This window comes from Convolutriloba macropyga, chromosome 3, assembly GCF_964194025.1.
Source record: "Convolutriloba macropyga chromosome 3, txConMacr16.3, whole genome shotgun sequence".
In the NCBI taxonomy this organism is placed as follows: Eukaryota; Metazoa; Xenacoelomorpha; order Acoela; family Convolutidae; genus Convolutriloba; species Convolutriloba macropyga.
In genome coordinates this window covers 48,795,980-48,816,580 of record NC_134470.1, presented here as the reverse complement: position 1 = coordinate 48,816,580, position 20,601 = coordinate 48,795,980, and positions in this window count along the sequence as shown.

Below are 20,601 nucleotides of genomic sequence, written 5' to 3'. Positions count from 1 at the left end.
TTTAACGGGGCGCTACATTTTCAAATTATTTCTGCTATGTAAACGTTTTTTATGTAAATTACGGACCAGAATTTCAAATGAGGGCTCCATTAATGACAGATACTTTTTTAATAAACGAGACCCAACGAGATTACATTATGGTTTTAGAGTTAAGCTCATGGTTTTTAAGGCTCTGACCAATTGTTTTCGTAGAAATCTTACATACTTCTTGCGTTTTTTTTTCATTTCTGATACTTTTTGTAGCCCAATGACTTAGTGTCCCCAATCAGAGGTCCAATTAGTTTTTAGAAGATATAAAAGAACCTAGAAATTTTTTTCAGCTGTTATTTTATGTCTGTTATGACTTTGATTATATTTGTTTAGAGAAGATATCGGTTAAATTTTGAACTTTGCCACTATTTTATCTTATTTCTTTCAACTTCGGGCGCAGTCTCAGAAAAAACAGACACAGACAGAAGTAGACTCCCTGTGAGATATTTATTAACGTCAGGAATGGTTTTATATTCAACTAATGATTTCTCTTATTTGGTACTACGCGTTTTCATTTTTTCTTTTGTTTTTGATAATAATTGAATATTTTATGGGTTCATTTTGTTTTCTTGTCGAGTTATCACATTATTCACAAGATCAATTAAAGGAAGGCATCGTAGGAAAAATGCACAACGTTGGACAAAAACCTATCAAGGTGTGTTAATTGTTTTTGTTGAATAGTTTAGGCTTTTTGGCCAGAGACACAGCTATCTCGCAAGAAACATTGTGGGTTTTCGATTCTGACTGTGTTTGTGTTTCTTTTCGTTGTTGTACACCATATACACACTAACAATACGTTTTAGTTGCTTCCCTAAGACGTAAAACTCAACATAGTTAAAGATTTCAGTTTATAGTTGTTTGTTTTAACGACTTTCAAATTAAATTTTAAAAATATATATATATTTTTTCCTCTGCCTCCTCTTTGCTTCTATTTATGTCATGATGTAACTCAATCTCGCTCATTAAAAATTTCCGTTAGTTTTGTTCATTTAAACGATTTATTGCGCTTGGTTTTACGTTGTGACTGATTGCTTCCACCATTTAGTTTTATAAAAGTTTTCGAGATTTCTATACTGTCCATTTTTTTGGGTTTCTTTTTGTTGTCATGTCTAAGTAGTCCTTCTATAAGGAAGACTCGTTGGTTTTAATATGAAAGGAAAATGACATTCTAAAGTTCTTGCAGGTAACATCTTATGATTATAAGGTCTCGAACAGTGTCATGTCTTAAAATTGTTTGAAGTTTTGACTTTTTATTATGTATTTTTTTGTGGGCTCTTGACTTAATCTCTTAATAACATGCCCAATTGGCTTTGTTAGGTGGTGAAATTTATACTATCGTTTTGTTGTAATCCTAAGTCTGTTATGACTTTTGAAAACATTTGTTTTCAAAAATGAAGTTGGATTTTTGAGCTTTGTCTTTTTTAAATACGTTTTCGGTCGAATTGAAGCTCAGTCTCTGTAAACACAGGTCACAACCCGTTTCCAGTGAGCTATATTTTAATAATTATAACAGTTTTCAATTCAAGCATTTGTTTCTCGGCTTTTTCACTACAAGATTGTATAAAATTATAGTTTTTCTATAATTGTACAATTCAAAGGATTTTTGATTTCTTTTTTAATTATAACAATAATCGTTGATCCCATTGACTTTGAAATTTTGTGCAATCGAACAATGGATAATGACAAACGTCAATTGCTTTCAATATAGATATAAATGAACATTTTAGTGATTTCAGTTGATATCTAATGACATTAATAACTGCGAAGTTAATCGTTTGCAAAAATGGAAAAGTGTTTTTGAACTTTGCACCTATTTGCTCTTTTGTCAAATGTTGATTAGTCGCATTAACGACAGGTCCCATATCTTATCTAACAAAATATAGGTCAAATTGTTTTGTTTTGGTTTTTACCTGATGCGAGTTTGATTTTAATATGATTTTTTTTATTATAGACATCGAAGGTTGGTCGTAAATAAAGCTGTTGTTTGGTTTTTACTATCATACTTTCTAGTTGTCCTATTATCAACAACTTTCATCGGCCCTCTAGCGTGGCATTGTCGTATTTCATTGGTTGTTTATTGAACGATGTATATGTTTTTGAAAATTTTCTATCTCTTCATCATTTGGTAGCGAATTAAGTCAAGAATGTGGATGAGCGGGGTCGGAACATTATGTGCGTACGCACATTACCGAGCCTCCTTGTTTTAAGATTGAAATCAAGAGCTAGGCTCTTCTTTTCAGGTTTGCCATTTACGTGGTTGTTAACAAGAAAAACTGCATTCTGTATTCTTACGATCAATGCGCAGATATGTGTTGTATGTCGACTACTTTCGATTGACCTCCAAATGTCATATACAGCTCCCTAAATTTAATGTTTATGAAGCTTTGCTATTCGAAAAAAGCTAGTTAGAACCTCAATTTGCTCTTTATTAGGAACGATACTAGATCTACCGTACCAAAATCATCGAAATTGTTCTGAAAATGGTTTTTAAGGTGTCAAAAAGGAAATTTCCTCTGAAATGTTTTTTCCTTTCCCGTGGGTTGCTGGTCAAGCGAATCGCAGCGCTGAGTCAGTCTAAAGATGTTTTTAGGATGACCAGTACTATGTTCATGTCACAATTTACGCTGGCCAGTCTGAATTTTTAGTGAAATTTACTTAATGGAAAAAATATGTTCAGCTTAACTCCCGCCAACGAGGTTTGCCTTATATGAGATTCCAACTTCCGCGTGCGTATTTGTGATATTTAATTTGCGTAGCAAGTCCTAACCACTTCGCTAAATGGGCTTTGTGGTAATTGCCTGTAAACCAGCTTAAGTATAAATAATGTGTATACTACTATAGTAATTACCAGTTCAGCTGCACAAGTGTAAGTTTATTCTGCTCAGACTTAATTTTAGGATATGAATATTTTTCAGACTATACAGTATAAGTTTAGCCTGGGCGAACTCTATGACCTCAATTGAATCATAATGAAGAAATACTGCACCTAAAGAAACTTAATATATTCTGAAGATACAATGTTTCAGAACTGAATTAAGTTTTTGCTCCTGAAATGTGCTGGTTCAGCGCTGAAAAGCTCTGAGACTCAAGTCCGGGTTGTTGCTTTATAAAACAAAAAATACAATTGTATTTCATCATTGAATGGTGTTAACTATGATGCTGACAAATTTTAAGTATCAAAATACAAAAAGAAAACACTCGATTGGGAATGGAGGCTCATGAATGCTATTTTTCCAAATGTTTTTGAAAATTATACATTAATTTAATGAGATTTGAAGCTGAGGCGCCCCACAAAATAAGTTGACATATTGCCGGGGAAATACCCTCAGTTGAAACGTGGATAGGTCAAATAGGTCAAAATTGACATCCTTTTTTCCACAAGGGTTTTGCTCTGGTTTCTGTTTTGTATTAGATTCGTTAAAAACGATGAAATTCAATCTCTCAATTGAAAACAATAAGCTGATTTTTAATACCAGAGCAACCAGTAGCAACCACCAAGATATCCTGACAACATATTTCACAAAATTTTATATATTTATTATTAATGCCGGGGTTTCTTTAGTTTATCACCTTTGTTTGGTTTTCGCTTTTTGAGTTTGAACGTATTTGCGTTAATTTGTTGATGATATTTTAAATTCCATTCAATGGAAACAGAGTGAGAAAAAAATTATTCCAATGTGAAATTCGGGATCTATTCAAAACGACAAAAGTTTAACAAACTAGAAAATGAAACAAAAGCAAAGCGCCTAAGTGAGAGCTGTTTGAGATATTTTTACTCCCCAGTTAGGATAAATACTCTGCGTATACTGCAGTTGATATCGTTACTTAGTTAATTTTTCGGACAACTGAAAATGCTTTTAATTTACGGCTATTTCTATACTTGAAAAACTAAGTTTAAAATTTAGAGAACGTTTTTTGTATGGGTTGTTTGCAAATACTAATCAGAATAAAAATAATTAAAAAACAAATTGAACGTGAATTGACTGCAAAAATTAAACTTGACTATTTTTACAATTCAATTCGTCTAAATCGCTAAAGCAAGGTTTTCAGGATTTTTTTATCAACTAAGAAGGAAACGTTTTTAATAGTCACAAATGCCAATAAAAAGTAGATTCTATCTATTAGTGTCGTTATGCAGTGAGACGAATGGTGCTCCAAACAAACTGTAGCTCCAAAACATTGAACAACCCTAGTCTAGACTGGGAATTATGAAAAGACCTATTCATTCCAGGTGTGTGGGGGGGGGGGGGGTCGGGTAAATATTGAATTAAAAAACATGGTCGAGGATCCCAGTTACCAGTTAAAATCGAGGCTATTTCTCTTCAAAACTCCAGCCACATTCTTTTCATGGGCCGAATAAAGATCCTTTTATAGTCATTTTCGGTCAAACAGGATTTTTTCATAGTAATCTTGGGTCAAGCATGGTCTTTTCATGCGTCGAACAAAAGTCTTTTCGACAGTCTGTTTTTAGCAAATTCAGATTATTCGATTTTTTCTGCTTCTGTTTTTTTCTGTTTTTGGTTGAGTTTCGGCGCACTTTCTTTTTCCGTAATCTAGACCTGGAATTATTGAAAGACAAATATAGGGCATGAAAAGGCTGTCCTCGGCAGAACTTAGTATGAAAAGAATTGTGCCTTGACTTTGCGTGATGTCATTGATTGTGGCTAGATTAAAAACAGCCGTCCTCGGTCCTGGCTAGACAAAAAAATTCTCCTGGAATTTGGCTGTACAGTTAAACATTTGGAATTTGGCTAGATAACAAAACGTGTCTTGACCTTGAAACATTAAATATATGAAGTGCAGTATTATTGCCAACTATTGCTCATAATTTACTCATCATGCATGCTGCTTCACTTTTTGCGACTGAGAAGAATCAAACTTCTAAGATATATCAGCTTCGTTTTGGAAACGAAGCTGATATTTTTCGACTTGAACATACCGAAGCAGCACTGGCGAAGAAAGACTAAACACAATTGCACCTCAGCATTCGAACTTAGAAAACAGTTCGATTCTTAAGATAAAACACTTATCGAAGCTGCACTACTACCACAATAGTTCATTGGATCAAATTAGGTAGTTCAATTGTTATTCTCTTTTTCCCATTAGCCATGATGAAAATGCGGCATTATTCATTTCTCTCACTTTCGAACTGATTAATTATCAGTTATTACCACAACGAAGCTGATATTTCTTAGAAATTTGATTCTTCTGAGTCGCAAAAAGTGAAGCAGCATGCATGATGAGTAAATTATGAGCAATATTTGACGATAAAACTGCACTTCATTTATTTATTGTTTCAGGTTCATGACACGTTTTGTTATCTAGCCAAATGTTTAACTGTACAGCCAAATTCCAGAATTTTTTTGTCTAGCCAAGACCGAGGACGCTTGTTTTTAAACTAGCCAAAATCAATGACATCACGCAAAGTCAAGACAAATTCTTTTCATACTAAAAATCTGTTGAGGACAGCCTTTTCATGCCCTATATTTGTCTTTTAATAATTCCGGGTATAGATTACGGAAAAAGAAAGTGCACCGAAACTCAACCCCACTAAGTCACTTACTTAAGGTACAATTAGAGGCAGCACCGGCGAAGAAAGACTTAACAGCATTGCCCACAGCATTATTACTTAGAAAACAGTTCTATTCTTAGGAAAAGGACTTATCGAAGCTGCACTATGCTGCCACAATAGTTCATTGGCAGCTACCAATGAACTATTGTGGCTGTATTACCAAAACGAAGCTGATATTTCTTAGACTTTTGATTATTCTCAGTCGCAAAAAGAGGTGTAGTTGGCAATAATACTGCACTTCAAATACTTATTGTTTCAGGGCCAACACACGTTTTGTTATTCCAAACGTTTAACTGTACAGCCAGGAATTCTCCTGGAATTTGGCTGTACAGTTAGACATTTGGAATAACAAAACGTGTGTTGGCCCTGAAACAATAAATATATGAAGTGCAGTTTTATTGCCAACTACAGCTCTTTCTGCGATCGAGAATAATCAAAAGTCGAAGAAATATCAGCTTCGTTATGATAATAACTGATAATTAATCAGTTTGAAAGTCAGAGAAACGAATAACGCCGCATTTTCATCATGGCTAATGGGGAAAAGAGAACTACAATTGAACTACCTAATTTGATCCAAAGAACTATTGTGGCAGTACAGTGCAGCTTCGATAAGTGTTTTATCGTAAGAATTGAAATGTTTTCTAAGTTGGAATGCTGTGGTGCAATGCTGTTTAAACTTTCTTCGCGGGTGCTGCTTCGGTATGTTAAAGTCGAAAAATATCAGCTTCGTTACCAAAACGAAGCTGATATTTCTTAGAAGTTTGATTCTTATCAGTCGCAAAAAGTGAAGAAGCATGCATGGTGAGTAAATTATGAGCAATTGCAGGCAATAATACTGCACTTCATATTTTTATTGTTTCGGGGTCAAGACACGTTTGTTATCTAGCAAAATTCCAAATGTTTAACTGTACAGCCAAACTCCAGGAGAAATTTTTTGTCTAGCGAAAACCGAGGACGGCTGTTTTTAATCTAGCCAAAATCAATGACATCACGCAAAGTCAAGGCACAATTCTTTTCATAGTAAGTTCTGCCGAGGACAGCCTTTTCATGCCCTATATTTGTCTTTCAATAATTCCAGGTCTAGGTTACGGAAAAAGAAAGTGCACCCAAACTCAATCAAAACTGAGTCACTTATTTAAGGTACAATTAGAAGCGCCGGCGAAGAAAGACTAAACAGCATTGCACCACAGCATTCTAACTTAGAAAACAGTTCGATTCTTAAGATAAAACACTTATCGAAGCTGCACTATACTGCCACAATTTTTCAATGGATCAAATTAGGTAGTTCAATTGTAGTTCTCTTTTTCCCATTAGCCATGACGAAAATGTGGCGTTATTCATTTCTCTCACTTTCAAACTGGTTAATTATCAGTTATTACGAAAACGAAGCTGATATTTCTTAGAACTTTGATTCCTCTCAGTCGCAAAAAGTGAAGCAGCATGCATGGTGAGTAAATTATGAGCAATAGTTGTCAATAATACTGCACTTCATATATTTATTTTTTCAGGGCCAGGACACGTTTTGTTATTCCAAATGTTTAACTGTACAGCCAAATTCCATGACAATTTTTTCGTCAAGCCAAGGCCGAGTACGGCTGTTTTTGTTCTAGCCAAAATCAATGACATCACGCAAAGTCAAGACAAATTTTTTTCATACTAAGAATCTGCCGAGGACAGCTTTTTTATGCCCTATATTTGTCTTTCAATAATTCCAGGTCTAGATTACGGAAAAAGAAAGTCAAAATCAATGACATCACGCAAAGTCAAGACAAATTTTTTTCATACTAAGAATCTGCCGAGGACAGCTTTTTTATGCCCTATATTTGTCTTTCAATAATTCCAGGTCTAGATTACGGAAAAAGAAAGTGCGCCGAAACTCAACCAAAACTGAATCACTTATTTAAGGTAAAATTAGGCCCGCAAGAACAATTATTGAAGGAAAAAGCAGAAGCACTTATAGATATTTTAGGGAAAAAGTGGGAAAATTTTCTCTTAAAAAATTATCAACAATAAACGCAAGCTAATCCTGTCAATACAAAGTGATCAGATGATCAACTGGTGAAAATTTTATGTGTATCAAGAAGATTATCTAGACACGGAGCTGAGCTGTAAAAAGAACTTAGAGCAAAACTAAGATGATAAAAGACCAACCGCATTCGAGATGGATTTTATGAACTTCATAGGACAAGATTAAGTTATTAAGTTGGCAAAACAAACAAATAAACACCATTTAGCAGAAAAGTGGTGGTTGAGCTTTGGCTGTAAAAAAGTTCGAATTGAATGATAACTGTTCTATACCAGACAAAATTTTTTAAAATTTTATTGAGAATTTTATTATCATGTATTAATTTTTGATCATTTCAGCAACTTCAAACCTTCAAGAGATATTTTGTTATCCGCACAAAAATTATGCAAATTTAAAAACAAAAGGGTTAGATCATCGGTTATTTTGGAAAGGTTATCAAATGTGCAAAAAGTTTTTGTTTCCAGGGTTACGCAATAGTGAACCTGAAAACCCAAGCGGATGGTTTTGTTGAGTCAGAATTGCTCTTCCCAGTTGCATGGGTTGTCGTTTGCATCCAGTAAACTCATACAACCTTATCAATCACCACTATTTGTGGATCAGCAATAATGGTATTAGCAAGAGCTCTCCAGTTTATTGTGTTATATTACTTGCTCACCCAACAAAAGTGGAGCTTGTTTGAAACAGTGTCCCCTGATTATTGATATTAGACAGAAAGCTGCAATAGTTTCGTATATCTGCATTCTCAAAAAGACAGTAAGCTGAACCGACCAAAAAGTTTCTTTTCATCAAATGCTGAGATCTCAGCTTTTGATCAATAATCTGTTTACCTAATTGCGCCTCAAATAGAATGACACACACACACACACACTTACACTTCCCTGACCTTTTTCCCTTTTTCCAGTGGTTTTATAGGAAACAAATGTTATTTTAGGAATGAGGGAGTCATTTTTTATAGTGAGGTAAGTCACATGTTATCAAACTAAAACACTCAACAAAACCCTTTATACTATATGCTCAAAGATGATCAAAAAAATCTGAAATCAATTAAAAAACGCCTTTTCCCCAGGTCTAGTGTTTTAATATTGCCTAAAGTTAACAACAATTTATAAAAGTACTGAATCTATTTTATATTAGAAATAGTACACAATACAACAACTTTGTGGGAGTCAATGACAGAAGAAGCAAAATATAGGGAAAACCCGAAGAAAATTTGCAAACTTCAAATTGGCAAGAAATGCTTGTGACAATTAGTAGCAATTCAGAACAAGACAGCCAAAAGTATAACAAATCTTTGAAAACTCAAGAAATCAGTAAACATTTTGAGAACAAATAGTGTAAAATTCTTGAAAACCACTAGCGATCAATTGAAACAGCCCCTTAGGTTCATTTACTCCTAATTAGCGGTCATTTATTACACTAGTTGATAAGAAAGCAGAAAACTTACCCCAAAACATTGACGAAAAATAGCCGATGTTCGTTCCCATAAACGCGATTGGGATTGAACAAATAAAAAAATGAAAAATAAAGATTTTTGTACAAAAAAATTGTTGAAGTACAAATTATTATGATGTCATTTCCTAGCTGAACATACTCCTGTTCTCAATGAGAGGATACAGTGGCTATTATAAAAAAATATTAAGCATTAGATATGATAAATTTAATTTATAAGAACAAAGTTCGAGCAACGGACATCTAAAAGTGGGCTTTATGAGTTTATCCTGTTTTTGTTTCTGATTTCGTTCTTTTCATTATTTACTCTGTTCTTTTTAAATTGCTCTGTTAATCAACTGTTATTGCTCTGTTAAGCAAATTTTTGTTCGGTATAGAATTACTTTGAGCAGTATGAGAGATGAGTAAAACTAGTCTGGAGAAGTCAAGAAGACTTCGAGCAAAATGCCGAAAAAGCCGCAAAATGAGGTAAAGCAAAGCAAACTTTTGTTCAACGAATCAAAAGAAATTAGCAGCAATATAATAGCCGGCTGAGAAGACGATTGAGGCTATTGAAATCATTAACGAGGACCAAAATCAAATTTTCAGCATTTTTTATGACAACAAATAGTGCCAAAGTGGAAGAAAGCATTCCCAACAAGTCGATTAGTTCCATTAATTGAAAATAGTCGCCAATAGAACATATGTGTATCATATTGACAGCGTTAAACAAAAAATCACTGAAAACAGCATAAAAAATTAAGCATTTGAAAAAAGTCGCTTTCAAACACCTAAACATTGTTCAATTGCCAATTTTTCACTCCCCTTTAAAAGTACTTGAAAAAAGAAACTTCAAACTTACTCGCTTTTTCGCTTCCTTTGCTACTTCAACGTGATGAAAATGGGATTTTCAACAACCAACTGAAAAATTCGAAAAACGTGAAAATATCTTATAGAAAGAGAGCACACCAATACAATCGAAATACTTTGCGTTGTGAAAAAAACTATGAGAAGGCAAATAATAGCCTCAGCTATCGCTTTGCGGCTAAGCAAAAACTCGAAGTGCTGGCCAGAATTTTGATAAAAAAGATGATTTTTAATTTGAATTTCTGCTTCGAAAAAAACTGATTTCCCGTTTAGAAACTGAAAAATGAATTGAGCAATTTTTTTATTCGCAATTCAAGCTCAAGTTTCATTATGTTTTGGCTAAAAAAACATAACTATGCAAGTTATTCGTTACAATATAGTACCAAATAACACTTGATGAGGATTACACAGAAACATTCGACAAGAGACATTAATCAAGTTTTCCGAGAGTGGAATGAATGCTGTAGCCATTTTTTGTAAAGATTGGTTTATTCTTCTCTTTCCCGGGTCAAGGTGTTACCGCTAAAAGATGTAAGATTTGCGGTGAATTTGAGTAATAGTGTAAGATTTGCGTTCAATGCGATGAATGCAGTGAAAAAAAACTTTTGAGCGGCGAATTTTTTTGACCGCTTAAGCAGTGAAAGAAAAATTTTCATCGCTACCAGCAGCATGCGGTGAAAAAAATTTTCAGCGGTACCAGCAGAACGCAGTGAAAAAAAATTTCACCACTAAAACCGCAAATCTTACAATTATTCACCACGCTAATCTTATATTCACAGAAAATATCATAAAAGTGTGTGACAGATGGAGCAGTGGAAAAAGAAGTTGTTGAAATGCAGGAGGTGAGAGGTTCGAACCCCTGCACGGCAGTTTCTTTTTTGTAAGAAATCCTGTGAATGAGGTGAAAAAAAATTTTCACCGCTAAAAATCGCAAAAACTCACCGCATTCAACGCTAGAAGATGCGGGCGCTTTACGGAGAAACAAGTTTTTTTCACCGCTATTCACCGCTAATCTTACATTATTTTTTTGGCCAAACTCGACCCGGGTTGGATTTCTGAGGCATGTCCTATCATGTTTTGTATTTTCTAAGATTGATTTCTTAAATGGCATTTGGAAATAACCGAATAATGAGTAACATTTTTAGGATTATTAGTTTTTTATATATCTTTCGCTTTCGCAATGTTAGAAGTAGGAAATTTTCAAACATACGCAAAGTAGTCGTTTTTATAACTGATACTGTGCCGTGGATGCTTGAAAATCAATCTGCGCCTGAAATGAAAACAAAAGTTAATGCCGCCGTCTGAAATCTTAGCCTTTGCGAAGAGGATGTCGCAGCATGGAACAAAGAAGGAGACAAAAAAGGAGGATGTCGCAGCATGGAACAAGAACATTGAAGAACATTTGGTTCAACAAAGGACTAAATGCAAGTTCAATCGACCTGAGGCACCTCACTTTGGAGGAGTGTGGGAGCGCCTGGTCAGAAGTTGCAAGAAAGCAATGTATGCAGTGTTGTAGAGGAACCGATCAGTTACTGAAGATGTTCTCTCAACCACTATGTGTCTTGTTGAGTGTAGGACTGTTAACACCCAGTCAGTTCTTACGTAAAAGGTTTGGAAGCTATTATCCCAAATCACTTGTTGCTCGTTAACAAAAGCGTTTGTCTTCCATATTTAACATGCGCAGAGGATTTCGTCAATTATCGGATACTCTTTCGGCAAACACAAGCTTTATCGAATCTTATTTGACACAGATTCGCAAAGGAGTATTTGCTAACTTTGAACAGTTGAAACAAATGAAAATGTGAATCTGACAGGAATCTGCGCCAAGGTGATCTCGTTTGGTTGGTCGGAGACAGTGACAAACGAGGATATTAAACTTGATCAAGTAACAGAAATTATTGAGGATTCTGATGGAAGAATTCGATCGGCAACGGCTCAAACGAAGGACGCAGTCTACAGGAGCCCTGTTGTGAAGTTCGCTCCTGTCCTACGAATTGACGCAGATGTTTTCACGAAGGAAAACAGGGCCGGTGAAGTTGAGGCTGAGCTTTCACAACATGCTTAGGAAAATACATCAGCTCAAAAACTGAGATAATGAAAACACTTTTTTATTATCTGTCTATTAAACATCGTAATAGTCCCAGTTTTAGTTATAGTTATCAGTAGAGTCATAGTCACGTGATATGGAGAAAAAGGGGGAATTAACAAAAGCAATACAACAACACACAGCAAAAGCAGCCGCAGAAAATGGCTTTCTTCCTATACATCGGCAAAATATTGCAAAAACAAACTGGCTTGAGCAGTAAAAAAAACGTTTTACTATGTCTTGAGTTTAATTTATTCTTGAGCAGTAAATTGTTACCGTGTCTTCCATTGAAAGTTATCCTTGGGCAGTATATTATTTGTTACTGTGTCTTGTATCTACAATTTATTGGAGATGAAATTCAACTGTTACGAAACCCAGCTTCTGGTATTTCAACCTGTCAGTACAAAATCAAAACCGACATCAGTTAAGGTTTAATTACTTTTGCATAAACAACTCTTAGACATATATCTTTGTCTTCGATTTGTTTTTCTATCGGATTGAACGGTTATACATATAACGATCCCGTTTTGCGTGATCTGTAGGAATCTAGTCCGATTCGGTTTTGAAAAACTAAGACTAGCAAATAATTACGAACGGAATTGTACTGCAACGGTGAGAAAACAGCGGATATAGAGTCACAAAAACGAATTGCCAAAACAAACAGAATTTCCGGACAGATTTAGAACCGCTGAAACAAACTGGGTGGTGTAAAATTTCCTCGTCGCAACCGATTGGGAGAGCAGCCGTTACATTTGGTCCAACGACCCGGACAGTGGAAAACAAACTTCTGTCCAATTTACTGAGAAATTACGAAGGTAAATTTTCAACAATGTCATCGGTGAAGTCTCAAGCTGCTGCCTAAACTACGGAACAAAGTGACTCTTTCACGTAGTCGCAGCAGCCTGGATAAGAAGATTAAGACCAGCTCAGAGCAGCTGCGACAAAAACACCAGAAGGTTACGATTTTATAAAGAACAAAGACCGGCCCGTTAAACACAAAACAGTTTATCAACAGATACAAGAGATCGACAATCGATTTCAGCAACTGCTCGACAAACAAAGTGGTTTGTTATCTTATCGCACTCAACAACACTAATTCTTCAAAAGCTTAAATAACGATTGATTGCCAAATATTCACGGACAGAAAAATTTGTCGAACCAAAAAAGTCGTTCAACTGTTTCTGCGTCTGAAGAGGTACCGCCAGTAATTGATTCATTGTCAACTGACCAAAATCGTTGTCTCTCAGACGGAAATGACAACACAAGCCACGGGACAATGAACGCCATTACACGAAACGAACAATCAGACAATTAAGATATAGAGAATATTTGGGAAACATCCTCAGCAAAACGACGAATTGAAGAAAAAAATGAGTGATTTCGAAATTGATTTCGAAACAAGATTGTACTCGAAAGAACACAATTTGAGAGAAAGAAGCTTGAGCTGGAAATGCAGATGAAAAAATTGGAGATGCAGCATCAGCTTTGGGAAAGAAAGCGAGAACTAGAGCGCAAATTGCAAATCACTACATTGGAGGAGGATGATTTACGTTCTCAGACAACAAAAGTTCGTGACAACTCGCCTTTCATTTGGATCCAAAAAAGAGAGATGTTTCTGAGTGAGCCAGTACGATGAGCGAAACACAAGCAACAACTCGACTAAAAACCCGCTTTGATGTCAGCTCTGAACAGAGTGAAGATATGCATTGTTCACAACATCTGAACTCTCGGGATCGTTCAGCAAGTGTTGAAGACAGAGATGTTTTGCACAAAGTAGATATGCAAACTAACATTGGACATTCCAGCAGTAGCAGTTTGCCAAAGTTGAAGTTGAATAGTTTTCACGAAAACCCGCTGGAGTGGCCCGAATGGTCTAGCATGTTTATGGCAACTGTAGATAATCGCACGATTCCAGACTCAGTAAAAAATAAGCAATTTGAGACGCTTTTAATAGGCAAAGCAAAATCCGCAATCTCAGGAATGGAATATTCAGGACAGTTTTACAGCACTGCCTGAAGCATACTAGAAGGAATTTCTGGAAGACCGCATGTAGTTATATATGTGAAGCTCGAGAGCCTACGAAAAGCAATTCAAATAAAGCCTCATGACTCAGCAAGCCTTACTCAGATTTCTGTTATTGTCTCTAACTTTGTGAACGTGCTCAAGGAATACAAACAAATTGGTAATCTGCAATCAAGTTCAACGTTGTACAAGGCAGTTAATAAGCTACCACAGATCCTCAATGAGAAATGGTTGTTCTATGTTGATGAAAGGGACGAAGACTCGCCTGATCTAATCGTGATTGAAAAATGGCTATCAAGAATGGCATTCGTGCATGAAGGATTCTCATCGTTTATAAGCGAGCGCAAAGAAAAAGACATGCGCGAAACAAAAGGAGAGAAACTATTCTCGAAGACGTTGATGAACGTGAATCAAACGAATCCAAAGCAAATTGATCAATATCTGCTTGCTGATGCTACCCATCGTATTTGGAATTGTCCATTATTCAAGAACATGAAAATTAACGACTGATATATAGCAGTGAGGGAGCAACATTTATGTTATGGATGTATGGGAAAAGGAGATGCAATCAAAGATTACAAAGTCAACGCTTGAGGAAAAAATGGATGTACCAAAAAGCACAACCGAGCGCTTAACTCAGAAAACCAAATGGACGAGGGCAATCACGCTGTCAACGTAAGCGCTGCAACAATAAATCAAAGTAACGAAGTTACAAGCTGTATTCAGATAGTTCCCGTCTCAATTCAGAGTGGGCGCAACACATACGTTTTCTTCGATAGTGATTCAATGGTATCAATCATCGGTAAAAGCCTTCAAGGGAAGTTGCAAGCCCAAGGCACCGATGTAACACTAAATATAGCCGGCATACACGGAAAGAAGGATCTGAAGACCGAAAAATTTCCTCGAACAATAAAGGGACTGCATTCAAAGGTGCATTCGCTTGAAGCATTTGTACATCCGTCGATTTCATTGGGAAATACAAACTAAACTGTGACTACAACAAACTGAAACAAAGTGTCAGCCACTTGAGTAAACTTCCAAACAGAAGTTTCAATTTGATGGAAGTTGGCATCATTCTCGGTCAAGATGCCTTTGAACTACAAAAGGCACTAGACTACAAAATAGGAACACGAAGTCAAGCTGTCGCTGTCCTGACGGAATTGGGATGGGTAGTCAGTGGACCCATGAAGCGTAAAAGAGGACAAAACGTTTGTCATTTCGCCAGAACAGACGACGTGAGAATGGCTGAAAACATTCAATCCTGGTGGGACATAGAAACCTATGCTTCCAAAAAAAATGTTGTAAGTCAATCAAAGAAAGAGCAGGAAGCTCACAAGTTCTTAGAGAGCTGAACACAGTTCACAGGCAATAGGTACGAAGTGGGCATGCTCTGGAGTGAACCAGAAACCAATCTTCCGAACGACTACGGCTCAACCCTAGTTCACCTCTACTCACTGGAACGAAGGTTCCAACGAGACCCAAGTTTGAAAGAATTTTATCAACAGTCAATTGACACAGATGTTGAAAAGGGATGTGTGAATATCCTCGGTAAATCGGAAGTCAATGGAAATTTGGGAAAGGATTGTTATTTGCCACATCATCTTGTAGTGAATCCAAACGAGCCTGGTAAGCTTCGCCCTGCTTACAACGCTGCAGCGAAATACAAAGATTTATGCCTGAATGACAGTTGTTAGCCCGACCCGATATACTACACGGATTGATCGGCACAATATTCAGATTTCGAGAATGACCAATATCCCTAACCGCAGATTTGGAATCAATGTTTCTGCAAGTGAAAGTGCATGAACGAAATAAAAGCTGCCTCAGGTTCCTTTGGCGACAAACAATGAACAATCCTGTGCAAACATACGAGTATCTACGTCATGTTTTTGGTGCAGAGGGTACACCAACAAGTGCACCAACCAAGTGCAAAAGTTCACCAACAAATTACGCTCTAAAGTTATGTGCAATTGATAATGAGGACGAGTTTTCAATTGCAGCAAAGGCAATCCAAAACAACTTCTACATGGATGATTTCATCAAGTCAGTCGAAGCTCCTGATGAAGCAATCAATGTTTTTACATAATTGCAACCTCTTCTGACGAAACATGGATTGAAACCGAAAGAGTGGATCACCAACTGCAATGAAGTGAACGAAGAAATCTCTGAGGACTCGAGATCAATCAGTGACACAAAGCAAGTAAAGTAAAACCTAGTAAGGTGGGTTCGTCCGTGCTTGGAATTTAATGGACTATTTCTGAAAATAGTCTGCATGTTTGCAAAGGTGATATCAAAGATATTGAGAGATCTATCACACAGAGGAAGATCTTGTCTCTAGTTTCTTCAGTGTTTGTTTCTCTTAGACTGTTTGCACTATTCAGTGTTCAAATGAGACGATTCCTTACGAGCATCTAGACAAAAAGTGGTTAAAAATGGTACAACTCAGTGGAACCTGACGAATAAGAGGACTTTCTGAAATGGAAAACCAAGCTTTCAGAAGTTGCAGAAACTAGCATCGATAGAAGATACTTCAGCACAGCCAAGAACTAAGTAAGACTCAATTTGTGCAGTCGCATATCTACGTTCGCAGACCAAGGAATACTCAGCATTTATAGTTGGAATTGGCAGAGTCGCAGAGATGCAACACCTTTCAATACCTCGTTTGGAACTGCAAGCGGAAGTCATGGCAGTGTGACTGAAAGACCAGATTGTTAAAGGTCAGGAATCAAAGATTGAAAATTGTTATTTTTGGACACAATCAATTGATGTTCTGCATTGCATACATAGCTATAACCGCAAACAACAAGTGTTTGTAGCGAACCGAGTTATGGAGATTTTTAATACAACTGATGCTTCACAGTGGAATGATGTGAGTGGTATCAACAACCCAGCCGACATTGAGACAAGAACCATCAATGTTGATCAACTCAGGAGAAGTGAATGGCTCACTGGGCCAGCTTGGTTGAAGCAACCAGTCACCGAATGGCCTGAACAGGTGAATTTAGAATTTGGCTCCGACAAACAAAACCAATAGACTTCATTTCTACATCCAAAGAAAAAGAACCAATCGTTAAACGGGAACGATTTAGCAATTTCAACAGACTGGTTAAAACAATGGCATGCGTGCAGCGCTTACCTAACAAACACAGGCCGGTAACAAAAACGCTAAGTATCGAAAAAAGAGAAAATTCACCAGCACACATTTTTAGGCTATTGCAGCAAGAACAGTTTGCTGAAGAGAAGAAGTCTCTCAGGGCTGAGAAGGAAAAACCAAAAAACAGCAAAATACTTCAGTTTTTATCATTCATTGACAAGCAGGGATTCATTCGTGCGCAAGGCAGTTTTGATAAAAGTCAATTGAACTTCTAAACAAGGCGTCCAATACTGTTACAATGCAAGCATCACGAAGGCACTGAACAAGTCAGAAACACAATTCAGCAGAAGTTCTGAATCCTAGGCATACCAAATGCTTTGAGATCGGTCAAAAACAAATGCATTACGTGTCGAAAAGGAAGAGCTCAAACGAAGACACCATTAATGGCAGATTTACCTGAAGAGCGATTAGCAACATCAACAATGTTCTCGATTGTGGGCGTGGACTATTTGGGACCATTCACAGTAAAGATTGGTCGAAGAAACGCTGGGCACTGATAGTTTTCTGAACGCAGTTACGCGGTTTATAGCTCGAAGGGGCAAACCGATGAAAGGATCAGTGACAACGGGACGAATCTCGTTGGAGCATACCGAGAGTTCAAAGAGGATGTCGCAGCATGGAACAAACAAAGAATTGAAGAAAATTTGGTTCAACAAAGGATCAAATGCAAGTTCAATCCACCTGCAGCACCTCACTTTGGAGGAGTGTGGGAGCGCCTGGTCAGAATTTGCAAGAAAGCAATGTATGCAGTGTTGTAGAGGAACCGATCAATTACTGAAGATTTTCTCTCAACCACTATGTGTCTTGTTGAGCAAACATTGAATGTAGGACCGTTAACACCCAGTCAGTTCTAACTTAAAAGATTTGGAATCTATTATCCCAAATGACTTGTTGCTCGGTAACAAAAGAGTTTGTCTTCCATATTTAACATGCGCAGAGGGTTTTGTGAATTTTCGAATACTCTTTCGGCAAACACAAGCTTACTCAAATCTGATATGGCCCAGATTCCCAAAGGAGTATTTGCCAACTTTGAACAGTTGAAACAAATGAAAATGTGAGTCTGACAGGAATCTGCGCCAAAGTGATCTCGTTTGGTTGGTCGGAGACAGTGACAAACGAGGATATTAAACATGGTCGAGTAACAAAAAATTTTGAGGTTTCTGACGGAAGAATTCGATCGGCAACGACTCAAACGAAGGCCGCAGTCTACAAGAGCCCTGTTGTGAAGCTCGCTCCTGTTCTACGAATTGACGCAGTTGTTTTCACGAAGGAAAACAGGGCCGGTGATGTTGAGGCTGAGCTTTCACAATATTCTTAGGAATATACATCAGCATAAAAACTGAGATAGTTAAAAGACTTTTCTAGTTTTTGTCTATTAGTCATCGTAATAGTCCCAGTTTTAGTCATAGTTATCAGTACAGTCATAGTCACGTGATACGGAGAAAAAGGGGGAAATAACAAAAGCAACACTACAACACACAGCAAAAGCAGCCGCAGAAAATGGCTTTCTTCCTATAAATCGGCAAAATATTGCAAAAACAAACTGGCTTGAGCAGAAAAAAAACGTTTTACTATGTCTTGAGTTTAATTTATTCTTGAGCAGTAAATTGTTACTGTGTCTTCCGTTGAAAGTTATTCTTGGGCAGTACATTATTTGTTACTGTGTCTTGTATCTACAATTTTTTGAAGATGAAATTCAACTGTTACGAACCCCAGCTTCTGGTATTTCAACCTGTCAGTACAAAATCAAAACCGACATCAGTTAAGGTTGAATTACTTTTGCATAAACAACTCTTAGACATATATCTTTGTCTTCGATTTGTTTTTCTATCGGATTAAACTGGTATAGATATAGAGGTCCCGTATTGTGTGATCCAGTCCGATTTGATATTGGAAAATCTAAGATTAGCAAATAGTCACGAACTTTATTGTAATGCAATGGTAAGAACATAGCGGATATAGAGTTACAAAAGCAAATTGCAAAAACAGAATATGCAGACAGAGTTTGAACCGCTGAAACGAACTGGGAGGTGTAAAACTATCCTCGTCGCAAGCGATCGGGAGAGCAGCCGTTACAATGCAATTTGGGTGGTGCATTAATCAGACTGGGATTTTGACTTGCCAAGTCTTAAATCAGACTTGGATTATACTTGCCATTTCTTAAATCAGACTTGGATTTAGACTTGCCAAGTCTTAAATCAGACTTGGATTTAGACTGCCAAGTGTAAAAATGACATGATCTTGGTTCTGAATCAGTAATGAAATGAGACTTGTAATCAGACTTGCCCAGTACTGAAATTGACTTGGCATTAGTTCCGGGTGAGTGCTCTGATATATCGCACAAAATAGCTTGATTTCCTTTTTGCAAAAGATGAGATTTTGTCGTTGTGAAAAAATCAGACCTTTTAAGAAAAATAATAATTTCTCTCTGGAGCAAATTCTGAACAAAATCAGAGCTTTAGAAATACTCAGATTGTCATTACAAAAAGCATAAAGCAGAGCAACCGATAACAGATCATTTTGCTCTTCAAGTTAACAGATAACTGCGCTCATTTTTTGGCTTTTTCGATTTTTTTGCATTCATCAAAGAGAACCAACGATTTAGGCTCTGCTATAAATTAGTAAAAACACATACAGTGGCTTCAGAAATTGTTTTGTTTGAGACTTTATAAATTAGCAATGGTCTTGTATTATATGTTCACGCTCAATGGAGCAGCTAATTGATAGCAGACGGTTCTCTTTTAAGTTTCTCCAGAAGTATTTATAGTTAATAGTTGTAAATTTTATTTGTTAAGTGTACCAGCAGACTTCATCATTTAAATTACTTTTGTAAAAATACACAAACTCATTAGTTCATGTATGCATGCATGGTTGTGATAAAATTTTAGCAGCTATAATCAATATTAGCTGTAATAAATTAATGTCTGTGTGTATGAGTGTTGTAGGCGTCGCTTGGTCGCAACCTGGAGTCACAAGATTTCTAAACAGATGGAAAAATTTTATTTAATGTTAGAGTTTTCGAAATGATCCAAAAAGAGCACCAAAATCATTGCCAATTGTTCAGTGAGCCCACTGCACCTCCATATACTATGTATTATTATGAATTACGTTGTTGCACCAAAACACTAACCTCATGCAACATCTGCCATCGAGAATGATGACAAAATAGTTATGATATATTATGTGGAAACTTTTTGTCTTCCTTTTCCTATTGGTCATACGAAGATCATATATATGAGGAATTTCATTCCTCCCATGATTGGATGGAATATTTGAATGATATAAAATAATGCTATAATTCTATTGGATGAAACCCCTTAATGTTGTATTCCTCCTGATTGAATTTTATTGAAAGAGTTGGAAAGAGAAAAAAACAGTTAGTTGAATATAAGGCTTTGAACCCGCATTTTACTCTG